The sequence below is a fragment of the Leucopleurus acutus genome, assembly GCF_964270905.1.
Source record: "Leucopleurus acutus genome assembly, chromosome: 2".
NCBI lineage: Eukaryota > Metazoa > Chordata > Mammalia > Artiodactyla > Delphinidae > Leucopleurus > Leucopleurus acutus.
The window spans coordinates 185254668-185268915 of record NC_139143.1 but is presented as its reverse complement, the minus strand read 5'-3'; the positions used below and the strand labels follow the sequence as shown (position 1 = coordinate 185268915).

Here is a 14248-nt window from a genome sequence, read left to right as displayed (position 1 = left end):
GCCTCAGTTTCCTCATCTATACAATGGGATATTAACAACCCCTGCCTTGCTGGGCTGTTGTGAGTGGTCAGTGAGATGATAAGCTGGTAAAGCGCAGAGTAGCCAGCATCCCCGTATAGACAGCAAGCATCGTTAGGTTGCCCCCAGAGGTCTGCTCTATTGGCCCCCATGGGAGTCGGGATCTGTACGCCCCACCGGCAGGGTTCTGCCGATCCGCGGGCAGAACAAGGGCCAGCCAGAATTCCTGCCATTGCAGTGATACGCTGGGTGGGTTATTTTTAGTTCGTTGGCAAGTGACTGTTACTGACCAAATGTTCCCACCACTGGGGACAGACTCTGCTAAGAGGGCACTTGTGTGCTGAGCCCAGGGTGGGGAGGGGTGTTTGTGGCCCGTTCCCAGGGGCTCCACGTGTGTCCCCCTTGCACACACATTTGGACACAGTTTCTGTGGCCACTGGCGGAGAGCAGAAGGACCTGGGCAGAGCAGGGCAGCACGCACGCCTGGCCTTTCTCTCCTTCCTCTCACTAAGGACGCTCCTCAGCGTGGAACGAGAGGCAATGTCACCCCTGGAGAGGAGTGGAGCTCTCAGCCTGCTGGTCAGCACACCGTATCCCTCCCTCCAGGAAAGACCCGGGTTTCCACGGGCTGAGTGTGTATGCGCACGTGTGTCACGTGCGTGTCTGGTCATCGCCTTCTGAGCGGTGTCCTGCTCCAGGTATGGGTGCCCTTTCCTACCTGCCTGAACCCCCACTATCCGTGTTCCTGGGTCTCTCAGACCCACACCACAACCCCCGTTGCAGGTGATCTTCTGAACTTCCTTGTGTTCCAAAGGGGAACCGCCTTCTGTACAAGCCCCTGAGTCCCGGGGTGTTTTCATCCATCTAGTCCTTTCTTTTTCTCCCCGAGGGGTGGGAAGCAGGCAAGCCCTACGGGGTGGGAGGGGGTGCCGCCGACTCTTTCCTTGTCATTGGCCATTTGCTGCCTGCTTCACCAGGCGTGTTTTGAGCATGTTTGCATAAAGTGGATGCAGGCTGCAATTCCGTGATGAATTCTATGAATACTAATCCGCTACTACCCTTGACCTTGGGGTCACCGAAAGATCAAAACCAAACCATTTAATATTTTCCTTTTGCAGATCAATAGAAGCATAAATTCCCCCTCAATGACAAGTATAATTTCAAACAGATCTATAGAAGGCATGCGTGCATTTCCAGCCGCAGACACTCACTGCCTGCCTGGCCTTTTGGGGAGCAGACGAGGAGTTTCTTGCCTTTTCTACCGTTGAATTTCTTTTTGCCTTTTTTTATGGCTCTGAAATGCTATTTTCAGCAGCTGCTGTCATATAAATATCTCTTGTTTTTCTTCTCCTCTTTCCCTCCTGGTGAAAAGGGCAGGGGACCTATTGAAAATTCCGCTTTATCTCTTTCAGTCGGGTTCAAGTACAGGTCGAATAATCGATCCCTCCTCCTTTTCTTTTTTAAGTTTCCTGTCGTTCTTTTGGCCGGATCAGCAGCGGAGAGAAATCAGGAGGGCAGCTCTCTTATGCAGATCCTCTCAGAGGTCTATATTGCTGGGTTTGTGTGCGAGTTTGCGCGTGCACATATGCGAGCTGCCCCTGGGTGTGTGTGTGGGGGGGGTGAGTGTATGAGTGTGTGTGTGTGTGTGTGTGTGTGTATACCTTTGTGTACATGACCATAAAAGCTCATGCTAGTTCAAACTCTCACCCAGAACTTGAGGAGGGAGGAAATAGAAAATCATCAAAGAGAAAAAGTGGAAGACTGGAGCGGGCATTTTTAACCCCTGCAGCTCCCAGGCAGAGCCAGGTCGGGCCTGGGAATGTCTCCCAGCTGGCTTGCCACGCGTGCACCTCGTGAAAAAGAGCTTCTGAGTCTTTATGAATACAACTCCGAGAAGGGGGAAAAGATGCAAAAAGAAGACAGGGCAAAAACCAAACCAAACCGAAACAAAACTGAGGCGGAGGGGAAAAAAGGGAATTAAACCATTAATCTGCCCAGATTTTCCACTTCACAGAGTAATCAGTTTGGAAGTGACTGAGATAAAGTGGAAGCCACGACTGCCATCACCTCCTCCCTCCAGTCCACGTTTCTTATTTACAGAAAAATGGGGAGCCAGGAAGGCAGCCTCCCTGCCCCCCCGACAAAGGCCCCCGGTGTCCCGCTCCAGAGAAGGATGAGGACCCCAGCCCTCAGCCGCAGCTGCCCGGTGCCGTGACACCCGGGCAACGGCCGCCCTGAGCTGGAGGTGCAAAGCCAAGATGATTTAATTTATAGAAAGGACAAGGATGTCGTGTAGCAGATTTAATCATCGGAGAGTTTAAAAAAAAATAAGGACCGGGCTAATGTCGTAATTTACATTTCAGGATAATAAAGAGAGAAAGACAGAAAAGGAAGGGCCCATAAGCCTGCAAGAGGCAGTCAGGAGGGGAGGCCAACCAGGGGGCTGAGGGAGCCCAATAGATTTGCCTGAAACACCAATAAATTTAAAAACGAACCCAGAAAGCTAAAGACAGCCCCTGGAAAGTGCTGGGAAAATGGACCATCGATTTTAGAGTTGATCTGCATTTTGTATTTTAATAATGCTCTCTCTGTCTTTCCTTTTCTCTCTCTCCCTCTCTCCCTCTCTTGCTCTCTCTCTCTTTTGCAAAATATAAAAGCTGATCTGATAAATATTAATTTGAACCATCATAATGTATTTGAAAATTCCAGCTAAAATGTCACCACATGGAACATTAATGTAATATTTCAAGGCCCTGAGAGCAATACTCATATTGATTGCATTTATTTCACTCTAGGGAGGAGAGATAATTCTTCAATGTGGGACACATCTGGGAGCCAAGGAGGCAGGGGCTGAGGGGAGAAACGCGAAATTATATATGGTCATAAAAAATACAAAACAGAAGATCCTCCCCAAAACTCTCCCCTCTCCCGTGGCGCCCCACACCCTAACTTGGCTTTTTAATTTCTCAGCGTGGCGTGGGGCACGGAAGGCAGGAGCTCGTGTGCCTCTGGGGCCGGGGTTGCCAAGATTCAGCCTCCTCTCCCTGGGCCTCACCACGTGGGCCCTGTCTCCAGGCACTGGCTGCCTCCCAACATGGGGCATCGGGGCCCAGCTGGGGATGGACAGACAGATAGAGGGACTGGCCCAGCTGGGGGCCCCCCAGAGCTGTGGGGTGAAAGTCTGTGAATGCACAAGGGCTGTGGGGTCCTGTGGAGGGGGGGAGAGAAAGAGGAGAGGAGAGGAGGGCAAAGGAGGGAGACAGAGAGAAAGGCAAGAAAGAAGAGAAGAAAGATACCAAAACAGAGAAAGAGGAAAGAGGGAAGGAGGGAGACAGAGAGGTGTGAGAGAAAGCAGGGAGAGGGGGGAGAGCAAGGGAGGAAAGGAGGGGAAGAGTGAGTGGGGAGGGGAGGGGGCGAAGGGAGGCGGAGGGGGGCGCCGACCGACTGGAGTCCCAGTTCCTCTCACTGTCATTAAGGATATTGATGTGCTCAGGCGTCAACCAGTCTTTGCACAAGTGAAAGGAAATCCGATGCTGGTGATGACCCGGAGCCCACGCCCTCCATGCCCCCTGCCGGCCTGGAGCAGAGACCTGGGAGGCCTGGGGGGAGGGGTGTGGAGTGGCGAGACCCCCATACAGGGCTGAGATGCCAAGGCTCCGTGACTCTAAGCTTCCCCAGCCCGGGGCCCGCGCCGGGGTAGGGAGGGCACCCCTGGAACCCGCTTCTTTCAACACCCATGCCCACGGCTCCAGGGCTGGCTGCCTGGCCTCCTGCCTCCCCCTGGCCTGGTACCTGCATCCCAGATGCAGGCTGAGCAGGGGTGACCCCCTGACTGAGCCCTCAGCCGGAACTGGAGCCTCACCTTCCTCCTTGCTTCTTGGCGTGTGTGTGGGGTTGACCCTTATAGCACCCCTAGAAGGCCGGGGGCGGGGCAAGGAGAGGCCCCGGAGGCCCAGGGACTGGCCAAGGTCAGGCGCATCCTTGCCGTTCTTCAGATCTCCGCACAAATGTCACCTTCTCACAGAAGCCCTCCCTGGCCACCTAGACAGCCACTGACACACACTCCCTATCACGCCTGCGTGTTTTAAGCAGAGCACTTGTCAGTAACTGGGATTATCTTAATTTGCGTTTACGTGCTTTTTATCTCTCTTCCCCCGACTTGGAGATTAAGTTTTTAAGGATAGGGACCTTGCCTGCCCCGTTCACCTTTATATCCCCTACACCAGGCACAGAGCAGATGCTCCTAGGCGTTAGTTGACTTGATGGAAGGATGGATGGACGGTCGGAGGGACGGACGCTAAAGACTCTGCCCTGACGCTCACCAACCCCTCCCGGCCCGAGCCCCCTTTGAGCCGTGTGACCCAGCATCGCCCGCACCCCCCGGACCCCACGCAGCCCCAGCTCCCGCTGCCGCCCGCTGCCTGCCGCCAAGGCTGCGCACCCCCGCCTCCCCCGAGCCGTCACTCGCGGAGCTGCCACAATATTGTGAAGGCTACGCGCTCCCGCTCCTGCGCGAAGCCCGCAGCCTGCGCCGGGAAAGCGAGGGAGGCGGCGGGCGGGCGGCTCGGCGATGAATAATGCATGACCAAGGCGCCCCCTACCGGCGGCCGCGGGCGCCGCGGGGACACGGCCCCGCCGCGCCCCGGACCTCGCCGGGACCAGGTGGACGCGGCAGGTCTCACTTCCCCGCCCAGGGCATCCAGGGAGGGAACTTCCCTCCTTGTCCTCCCTCCGGGCTCCAGCCGCCTAATCCTAGTCCTCTCCAGGGCACCCTCCCTCCTTCCCTCCATGTCTGGGGAGCAGCTTCCACCCATCCCAAGACTGAGGGCCTCTCTTGGGGGCGTTTGGGGCGGTCGGGGAGACTGCACGAAGCCTGGGGCAGGCCTGCGTGGTCTCTTAGGGATCCGATCCCCGGGTGGAGGTGGGATGGGGAAGCCCACTCCCTCTCACCCCAGGGCTTCTGCACCCTTATTTGGGCTGGGCCGCGAGTGCAGCCTCAGGAAAGACCAGCTGGAAGGCAAGGGAGAGCAGAGAACGCGACTTAATCTGCTTATAAAAATTAGTGCAAATTATTTGGTGACATTTTGGTCTCTATAGCTCATGGTAAATATATAATTATCTGATTAAGTTAACGTTATCAAAAAGTTAATGCCAACACTATCACAAGTGTTTCCAAGTTTCTGTAGAACATTTAGAACATTGAGATGCTTTTTTTTTTTTTTTTAAGTTAAAATACAGGAAAGCCCACTATGTACATGTGGGTGTCTGTCATTTTAGAATAAGCGTCCTGGAAGTGTCTTCCTGGGAACCTCTTTTCGGGGAGGAATGGACCTTCTTGGCTGCCCTCCAGCTGGAGATGCCAGGTGGCAGAAGGCACGGGTCAAGGGTGATAAGGCCTGGAGTGTCCCCCAATGGCTGTGACCTCTGGGGTTCCACCACCACGACTGCCTGTTCCCCAGGCCCACTGTGTCCTAACAGGCAGGTAACGAGAAGGGAGCCAGAGGTCTCTGCTGGGCTTGAGAGGCTCTTTTACTCCCAGTCATGCAGGCCCCTGGGGAGCAGGGCCTCACAGCCTCTCCTCCTTGAGAACAGACTCTGTTGACACCCCCTCACACCCAGTCATTCCTCCTGTCGCCTGACCCATTGCCCAGCCTTAATAAGCCAGAAAGGAGGGGCGACCATTCCAGAGGCCGGGACCTCGGGCCTCTGGGAAGTGTCTCCAGCCCATCTGTTGAGCACCTGCTGAAAGGCTGACACGTGTTAGGATCTCTAGTGCCGGCAGCGCCCTGGGAACTTGGACTCTGAGCCCCATGTTACAGATGAGAAAACCGAGGCTCAGAGAGGTACAGTCATGGGCCCAAGATCACACAGCTCAGATCTGAACCCAGGCTTACGCTCTTCAGTGCCTGAGGCAGGGATGAGCCAAGAGGCCTGGAGCTGGGAGGAGGAACTCCAGCCTCTTCCCAGACAGTCCTCTTGTTTCCTGGACCCCACCCCCAGGAGATCTGACTTGAAGCCTGAGCTGGACCACAGCCCTCCTTGTGAAATCTTGGGGCAGCACTTGGTCTGGGTCACTACAAATGGGTTGCAAGCTTAAGTGCCCCAGGGATTGGCAGGTATAAGCACACACAGGAAATATATGGTCCTCCAATAGTTTCCCAAGTAGTTTTGACTCTTAAGAAAATGACAGTTCAGGGCGATGACACCTGACAACCTGTTAGCATCCTTCACCCTGAAGTCTTGCTCCCTCAAGGGAGGCCCGGCTTCCAGCCCCTGTCTCCCTTTGCTTTGCTCTGTTGCCTCAACCAACAAGTCTGACGTCTCTGAGACTCTGTTTCTTCATCAGTAGACTGGGAATAAAAGCAGTGCCCATATGACAGGGGGCTGCACGGGCCAGGCGAGTGGAGGGATGTGCCCGGCTTTGTAGGGCAACGCAGGGTCCTCCCAGGATAATTCTTGTTAGTAAGTTGGGGTCCTCGTTTGGTGGCTCTTTTAGTTGGGGTCTCCCCAAAAGCAGACCAGGGATCTGGGTGTGTGCCATTTGAGAGGGATCTCCAAGGAGAACGGGGGCGGGGTGGGGTGGGGAGAAGACGAGGAAAACGTGTCAATGAGCAGTTGCCACTGTGAGTAGCCAGGGCTCATGACTCCTGCAGAGACTAGAGCACAGCTCAGAACTGTCCCAAGGTGAGTGTTGGGGCGGAGGGGGCGGGCGGCCATTTATCCACCAACTCCCATCTGTCGCTGGTTCATTGGTTGAGTGAGAGTCACAGGGGGCCAAGCTCTGGCTCCTGTGGCCAGAGAGATGTCCTTGGGGTGCTCAAGTCGGAGTGATGGGGGCTGTTGGTAGAAGCTGCAGGTGCCCTCTGGGGCAGGCGGAAGGACAAGGCAGGGCCCAGTGCCCACCCAAGTTCCCTTCCTTTTGCCTGCTACACTTGTCAACATCAGTGCCCGCTCTAGGCCACACCCAGGCTCAGGAGTCAGAGATGGGCCAGACTCAGCCCCAGCCTTGTCAAGGGGGAGGAAGGAAGCTCACTTTTCCACCGAATGAGTGCTGAGAGAGAGGTAGGTCTCCTGGCCTTTCTAGGAGCCCAGAGACTGGGTATTCAACTTAGCCTGGGGCTGAGAAGGCTTCCTGGAGGAGGGGACGTTTTTCTAGCAGAATCTTGAGCCAGAGACTCAATTCTCTGTCCTGGGGCCTAGAGGGATCTCACCCCCTACTGTCCAAACTTCCTTCCAGCCGTGGTAACTTAATATTGAATGGCTGGGCGGGGCTGGCAGCCCTGCTCCATCCATCATCCTGGACTCCAGGCCATCTGTCCTCCAAACCAGACTTTGTCCTAACCCTGGCACTGCTGTGGGGTGGGCAGCAGGCAGTGAGGAGAAAGGGTAGTTCTGGGCCTAGGACCTGAGGGACTGCCAGAGGTTAGCCAGCAAGAAGTTCCCAAAGCTTCCAGAATGACTGGAGAGCTTGCTTTAAATTTGGATACAGGTCTAATTCAGAACTTCCGACTGAGTATCCGGGCGAGGATTTGAGCTTCTGCATTTTTAAGCACGCACCCCAGGGTCTCCTTGGGTTGGGGACCCACCTCCTGCTCTGTGCTGAGCTAGTGGTCACCTCCCCCCCACCCCCGCTAGAGACTTCCTGCGAGCTGGGAGCTCCTGGGAGCATCCCTCCCGCCATAGACATCATCCCCATCACCTAAATCATCTCCCCGCGACCTGGATCTGTGTTGCTGAGGAGAGGGAGCGAGAAAGAGGAGACTGTCTCCCCAGGGATGTCCTCTCTACCTCTGCAAGCTCCACCCTGCAGAGACACCCCCCCACCTCTGTTCCCTGGAGAGCGCGGGGGAGCATGGGGGCTCCTCTGTGGCTGAATCAGTGACCTCCCATTCATTCATATGCATGGATCAAATTTTGGAAATGCAATTAATTACCTGTTGTTGTGTCTGCTTTAATTATTGTCGTGTCTTCTATATACTTCACACAATGTAATAAACAGTTGGGGACACAAGATCTTCATTGTGGCCAGGGCTCGGGAGAAGCTGGGCTCTGTCCCCAGCCCTGGGAAGCACTTTCCACCTGTCATTCATGGTCACATCCATTCATTCTTTCATGCGTTTGTTCACTCATTCTCCAGTCAGTTTGTCATTGATTCATTCACTCAGTCCCTCATGCATTCGGATACTCATTTACTCATTCATTCATTCATTTATCCAGTGAATATGTATTAGCAAAGGCATGTGACAGCCTCCAGGAGAGGTGCCAGGAAGGTCATGGTAAATAAAACAAGAAGGTTCCTGCCTTTTATGAGCTGGCAATCTGGTGGGGGAGACAGACGATAAATACATGAGATGAATACAAATAGAGCCAGGATGACCAGGGAGGACTTCTTGGAGGAGGCAACATTTAAACCCACTCCCTGTTTCATTCATTTGTTTATTCATCCATTTGGGCAGAGCAGGCTCTATTCCTGGAAAGAGCAAGAGATAGAAGGCCCAGTTCTGAACCAAGACCTAGGGAGAGAGACAACTGGTGGCCGAATTATTACAACACAGTGGGAAACATGGTGGTAGAGGTAGGAACCAAGTGGGAGCGTGGAAGCTGGAGAAACAGCCAGGGAAGTTTTTTCCTTGAGAGGAAGCATGGAGCGGGTCTTCCAGGGCCCAGAGAAGGTGAGTAATCTGAGCCTCCAGGGGACAGGCTCAGGGGCCATGCACAGCTCCTCTGAAGGGAGGGACCGGTCACAAGTGCTGTGCACAGTGGTGGTGGCATGGAGAAAGAGGAGGAGTGGGTCTGGTGACTAAGACCTCCTGGTTCCCAGCCCCCGCAGGGCTTGGAGTCAGAGGGGACTGGATAAGGCTGGGTCTTGGTGAAGGAACAGAAGTTTATCAGCCAGAGAAGGACACTCCCAGTGTACCCCGCACGTGCAGAGGCCTAGGGGCAGGAGGGAGCTGGTATGGAGTGGGGAAGCCTGACTTCATGGCAGAAGATGGAGCCTTAGGCCCAGGAGGTGGGAGACAGGTGACTGGATCACAGGGGCTGGGGTGGGGGGCAGCACCGAGGAGCCCGAGCGAAATCCCAGAAGTAATCAGCCGTCATGGGCGGTCTGCAGGCTGGGGAGGTGACGTCAGAGCTGAGCATCTGTGCTTGTTTACAAACATGTTCAAGGGACTTCCCTGACGGTCCAGTGGTTAAGACTCCGTGCTCCCAGTGCAGGGGGCCTGGGTTCCACACCTGGTCGGGAAACTAGATCCCGAATGCCACAACTAAAACCCAGCACAGTCAAATAAGTAAATATTTTTTTAAAAAATAAATATCCTAACAGACTTTAAAAAAAAAAACCGAACAAACAAATGTGTTCCAATGCCTGCTCAGGCCCGGGGATGCAGAAATAAGCAAGACATGGCCTCCGCCCGTGGAGAGCCAGTGACTCCGGTGGTGAAGTGTCATCAGGGTGACCATGCTAGGCACCCAGGAGCCCAGACAAGCGGGTTGGGCTCAGGAAAGGAAAATTAAAAGCCAGCAACACCTAGTATTTATCAAGCCCTTCCTCCACGCCAGGTGCCTCGCGTTGGTTATCCCATTAATAATAATAATAGTAGGAGCAGCAGCAGTGATAAGTAACACGTATTTTGTGCCAGCTTCTTTCTGGTCTATGGGCTTTTACCCATATTAATTCCTTTAATCTTCACGACAACCCTGGGAGGTGGATGTAATGATCAATGTCCCCATTTGACAGATAAGGACATGGAGGCTCAGAAGCTGAGTGACTTCCCCAAGGAATAAGTGGCTGAGCCAATATATGAACTCAGACCTTCCCTCTTCCCCCGTCCATGCTGGCCTCTTCCTGCCCCGCCCCCCACTCCATCAAGGGATGGGCTGGGGGCTGAGGGGGCGGGGGCACTGCTGGCAATGAGCCGATGGCCTTGTCCTCTCCCTTCAGGCAGCCACGGGCTGCTGCATTCTCCCGCCGACTGAGGCTGGTGTTTTATGAACCCAGAACCGCAGCAAGATTCTCCTATTAATTTATTGGTATTGCTAATTAAACATCATATTCGCAAATGTAAATTTCCTAATGGCCTCCCTTCCATTTCCGAAGTTTCCCAAAAGAGATTTCTTGTTATGGTTGTCAATTGAAATCAATTAAATCTCACCGGATGGGTGGGCTGTGGCTGGCTCAGGGGTCACCGAGGGGATCTGGGGCCTCTGGACAGGGTCTAGCTGGGGCCCTTGTTGACCACAGAAAAGGACCGGGATCAGGGAACTCTAGGGAGAAAGAGGCAGAGTAGGCCCAGCCCCAAGCTCCTGGGTGTCAGCTGCCTTCCCTCTGGCCTCCCCTAGTCAGAGATGGGCTTTCCTCTGGCCCTTGATGTGGTTGCTGGCTGGGCCTGTAGCTGTTTGCAAGGCTACATCAGGGAGGCCAGGCTAGGATGAGGAGTGAGGAGGGAGGTGGAGGGAAGAGAGAATCTAACAGGAGGGTCCAGGAATGAGCAAATGCCAGTGCTTGGAGGAAACTTAGAGATTTTTCCAGTCAAACCCCTCATTTGAAAAATGGAGAAACTGAGGCACCAGGGAGGAAGTGACATGCCCAAGGCCGCAGAGTCAATATGTGGAGAAGCTGGGACTTAAACAGAGATCTGCCTGTAATCCCTTTGAGAATTTGATGAGCTATGTGCCCTCACTCCAGAAAAATGCACACAGGGATCACATAATTGCAGGGACCTTGCTCTCTACCATGGCAATCCCCGACCCCAGTCAGTCATCGTGTAGTGCTTAAAAGCAATGGCTCTTGGACCACAGGTGACCGCTTTTGAATCCCATATCCAGCAAGCTCTCTGTCTCTCTGGACCTCAGTCTTCCTGTCTGTAAAATGGAACGGCAGTCTCTCCCTCCCAGGGATGCTGGGAGGGTTATCTGACAAAGCATGTGAGTGCCCAATACCAGGATGGACCTCATCATGTCAGAGCCCAGTGTGGAGAGGCCTCTGGCCAGTGCCGGCCTGGGCTGCAGGTGGACCCAGGGAGGTTGGGAGAGGGTGAGCCCACGCAGGCCGAGGCTTGGCTTCACGTTTGGAATGATGGTCACCATTTACTCATCGCTGAGACACCACATGCGTCATCTCTGTAATTCTCCCAGCTGATGAGGAGGTGCTGTCTTTGCCTCCTTCACAGATGGGGAAACTGAGGCTAGGGAAGTCCAGGACTTGCCTGGCCTGGGGTTCCCTTGGGGAAGGTCTCTCTGAATCCAGAGTCTGAGTTGGTAACTGCTCTGCCTTTGCTGAGAATGAAGTGGAAGAACTAAGAGTGGACCAGCCACCAGGACTTTGAGTCCCTGCTCTGCAGCTCCTTTGCTGGGGGGGGCTTGAGCATGACCCCTGCACAGTCAGGGCCCAGGACACACCTGAAACATGTCAGAGAGGACTGATGGTCTCTGCAGGCCAGTCTAAGACACCAGGGTGCACACAACGGTCAGCACTGCCCTTTCCATTCCTACAGCTACAGGCCTAGTGTCCCCTCCTGACACCCCTAAGCACAGCCTCTGGGGAGACAGGCAAAAAAGGGAGCCTGTGGGGGAAACTAAGTCAAAGGGCCAAGGCATTGGCAAGGACCCAGAGGATGCGGAAGACCCCTTCCCTTGCCTTTGTCCCTGGTACCTGCGCAAAGCTGGGGAGTGGGACTGGCGGGGAAGGAGATAAGTGAGGGACATCTCCCAGATGCCAGGAAGCATCCGCCTCGCCCCAGCTCTCCATGGCCTACATGGCTTTTGTGTGTCAGTATCGTTAGGGGGCCAGTGGGTAATCTGAGTGTGTTGGTTGCTGCGTGGGGATCTCCATTAGGGAACGTTTTAAAAATACACTCTATTGTTGTTGATTATTAATGGTAATGACACAGGGCGCGAGGCTGCCCATCAGCTCCCTACTGTCCCCGGCTCCTAACGTGCTGGGTGGAACAGTCACGACCCATAGCCTTGCATGGAGCGTGGGCTGGGCTCAGGGCACAGGATGACCCCGGGGTGCCCAGACATTAAAAAAAAAAAAAAAAAATTTTTTTTTTGCTTTATCCCCCCCCCCGGAGCCGTGCTGGTTCTGCAGCTCAGTGGCGGCTAGGGCCTCTGTTCTACAGGATGGGGTTTGTTAAAGTTGTCAAGAATAAGGCCTAAAAAAAAAAAAAAAAAAAAAGAATAAGGCCTCGTTCAAGAGATACCAAGTGAAATTTAGAAGACGGCGAGAGGGCAAAACTGACTACTATGCTCGGAAACGATTGGTGACCTAAGATAAAAATAAGTACAACGCGCCCAAACACAGAATGACAGTTCAGGCAGCTCACAGAGATATCGTTTGTCAGATTGCTACACCCGTATAAAAGGAGGTATGATCGTTTGTGCAGCTTGTGCTCGTGAACTCCCGAAGTACGGTGTGAAGGCTGGCCTGACAAATTACGCTGAAGCATCTTGTACTGGCCTGCTGCTGGCACGCAGGCTTCTTAATAGGTTTGGGATGGACAGAATTTATGAAGGCCAAGTCGAGGTGACTGGAGGTGAATACAGTGTGGAAAGCGTTGATGGTCAACCTGGTGCCTTCACCTGTTACTTGGATGCAGGGTTTGCCAGGACTACTACTGAGAATAACGTTGTTGGGGCCCTGAAGGGAGCTGTCGATGGAGGCTTGTCTATCCCTCACGGTACCAAACGGTTCCCTGGTTATGATTCAGAAAGCAAAGAATTCAGTGCTGAGGTACACCGAAACCACATCGTGGGGCAGAACATTGCAGATTATGTGCATTACCTGATCGAAGAAGATGAAGATACTTACAAAAAACAACTCTCTCAATACATAAAGAAAAACATAACTCCAGACACGATGGAGGAGATGGATAAGAAAGCTCATGCTACAATATGAGAGAATCCAGTGTATGAGAAGAAGCCTAAGAAAGAAGTTAAAAAGAAGAGGTGGGGGCTTCCCTGGTGGCACAGTGGTTGAGAGTCCGCCTGCCGATGCAGGGGACGCGGGTTCGTGCCCCGGTCCGGGAAGATCCCACATGCCACGGAGCGGCTGGGCCCGTGAGCCATGGCCGCTGAGCCGGCGCATCCGGAGCCTGTGCTCCGCAACGGGAGAGGCCACAACAGTGAGAGGCCCGCGTACCAAAAAAAAGAAGAGGTGGAACCATCCCAAAATGCCACTTGTCCAGAAGAAAGATCGGGTAGCTCAGAAGAAGGCAAACTTCCTTAGAGCTCAGGAACGGGCTGCTGAGAGTTAATAACCCAAACCACAATTTCTACGAAGATTTTTCAGATAAAGACAGTAATAAACTTATTGAACAAGTTAAAAAATTTTTTAATGTGGTAAAATACACAGAACATTGTAGGCCTTTTTTTTTTTTTTTGCGGTACGCGGGCCTCTCACTGCTGTGGCCTCTCCCATTGCGGAGCACAGGCTCCGGACGCGCAGGCTCAGCGGCCATGGCTCACGGGCCCAGCCGCTCCACGGCATGTGGGATCCTCCCGGACCGGGGCACGAACCCGCATCCCCTGCATCGGCAGGCGGACTCTCAACCACTGCGCCACCAGGGAAGCCCTGTAGGCCTTTTCAAGTATGTAATTCAGTGGCATTAAGTAAATTTTATGTAGCTGTCTAGTTCCAGAACTTTCTCATCACCCCAAAATGAAACCTCATACCCATTAAGCAGTCACTCCTCATTTTCCCATCCCCTGGCAACCACGAAGCTGCCTTCTGTCTCTATAGATTTGCCTTTTCTGGATTTGCCGATTCTGTACCCATGAAACATCAACTCCCCATTTCCCCCTCCCCCCAGCCCCTGGTAACCTCTCATCCACTTTTGTGTCTATGAATTTGTCTGTTCCAGGTACCTCATATAGATGGAACTCTGCACCTTCTGGCCTTTTGTGTCTGCCTTCTCTCGCATAGAATCATGTTTTCAAGGTTCATCCATGTTGTGGCAGTACCAGTGCTTCATTCCTTGTTCCGGCAGAACAATATTCCACTGTGTGGATAGACCACATTGTGTTTACCCATCATTCACTGATGGACATATGGGTTGTTGCCACCTTTTAGCTACCGTGAATAACGTCCAGATTCTGAGCACACAGTTATCTGCGTTCTGAGTAGGGAGATGTCTCGATTCTCCTGCACAGATGTCCGGATAGCAAATAAAAGGTCATCCTTTCATACTCTACATGAGTGTGTCCAAGCTTCAAACCCCCAGCTCAGGGG

At 53.5% G+C, this 14248-nt stretch overlaps 1 pseudogene across 1 annotated transcript; it reads left to right on the top strand.

The window, feature by feature from the left end:
• The first annotated feature begins 8660 nt into the window (after window positions 1-8660).
• LOC309975239 (large ribosomal subunit protein uL18-like) lies at window positions 8661-13311 on the top strand (annotated as a pseudogene). The gene is made up of 3 exons (XR_014327220.1): window positions 8661-8690; window positions 12198-12966; window positions 13175-13311. The product of XR_014327220.1 is annotated as a large ribosomal subunit protein uL18-like (transcript).
• The last annotated feature ends 937 nt before the right edge of the window (window positions 13312-14248 follow it).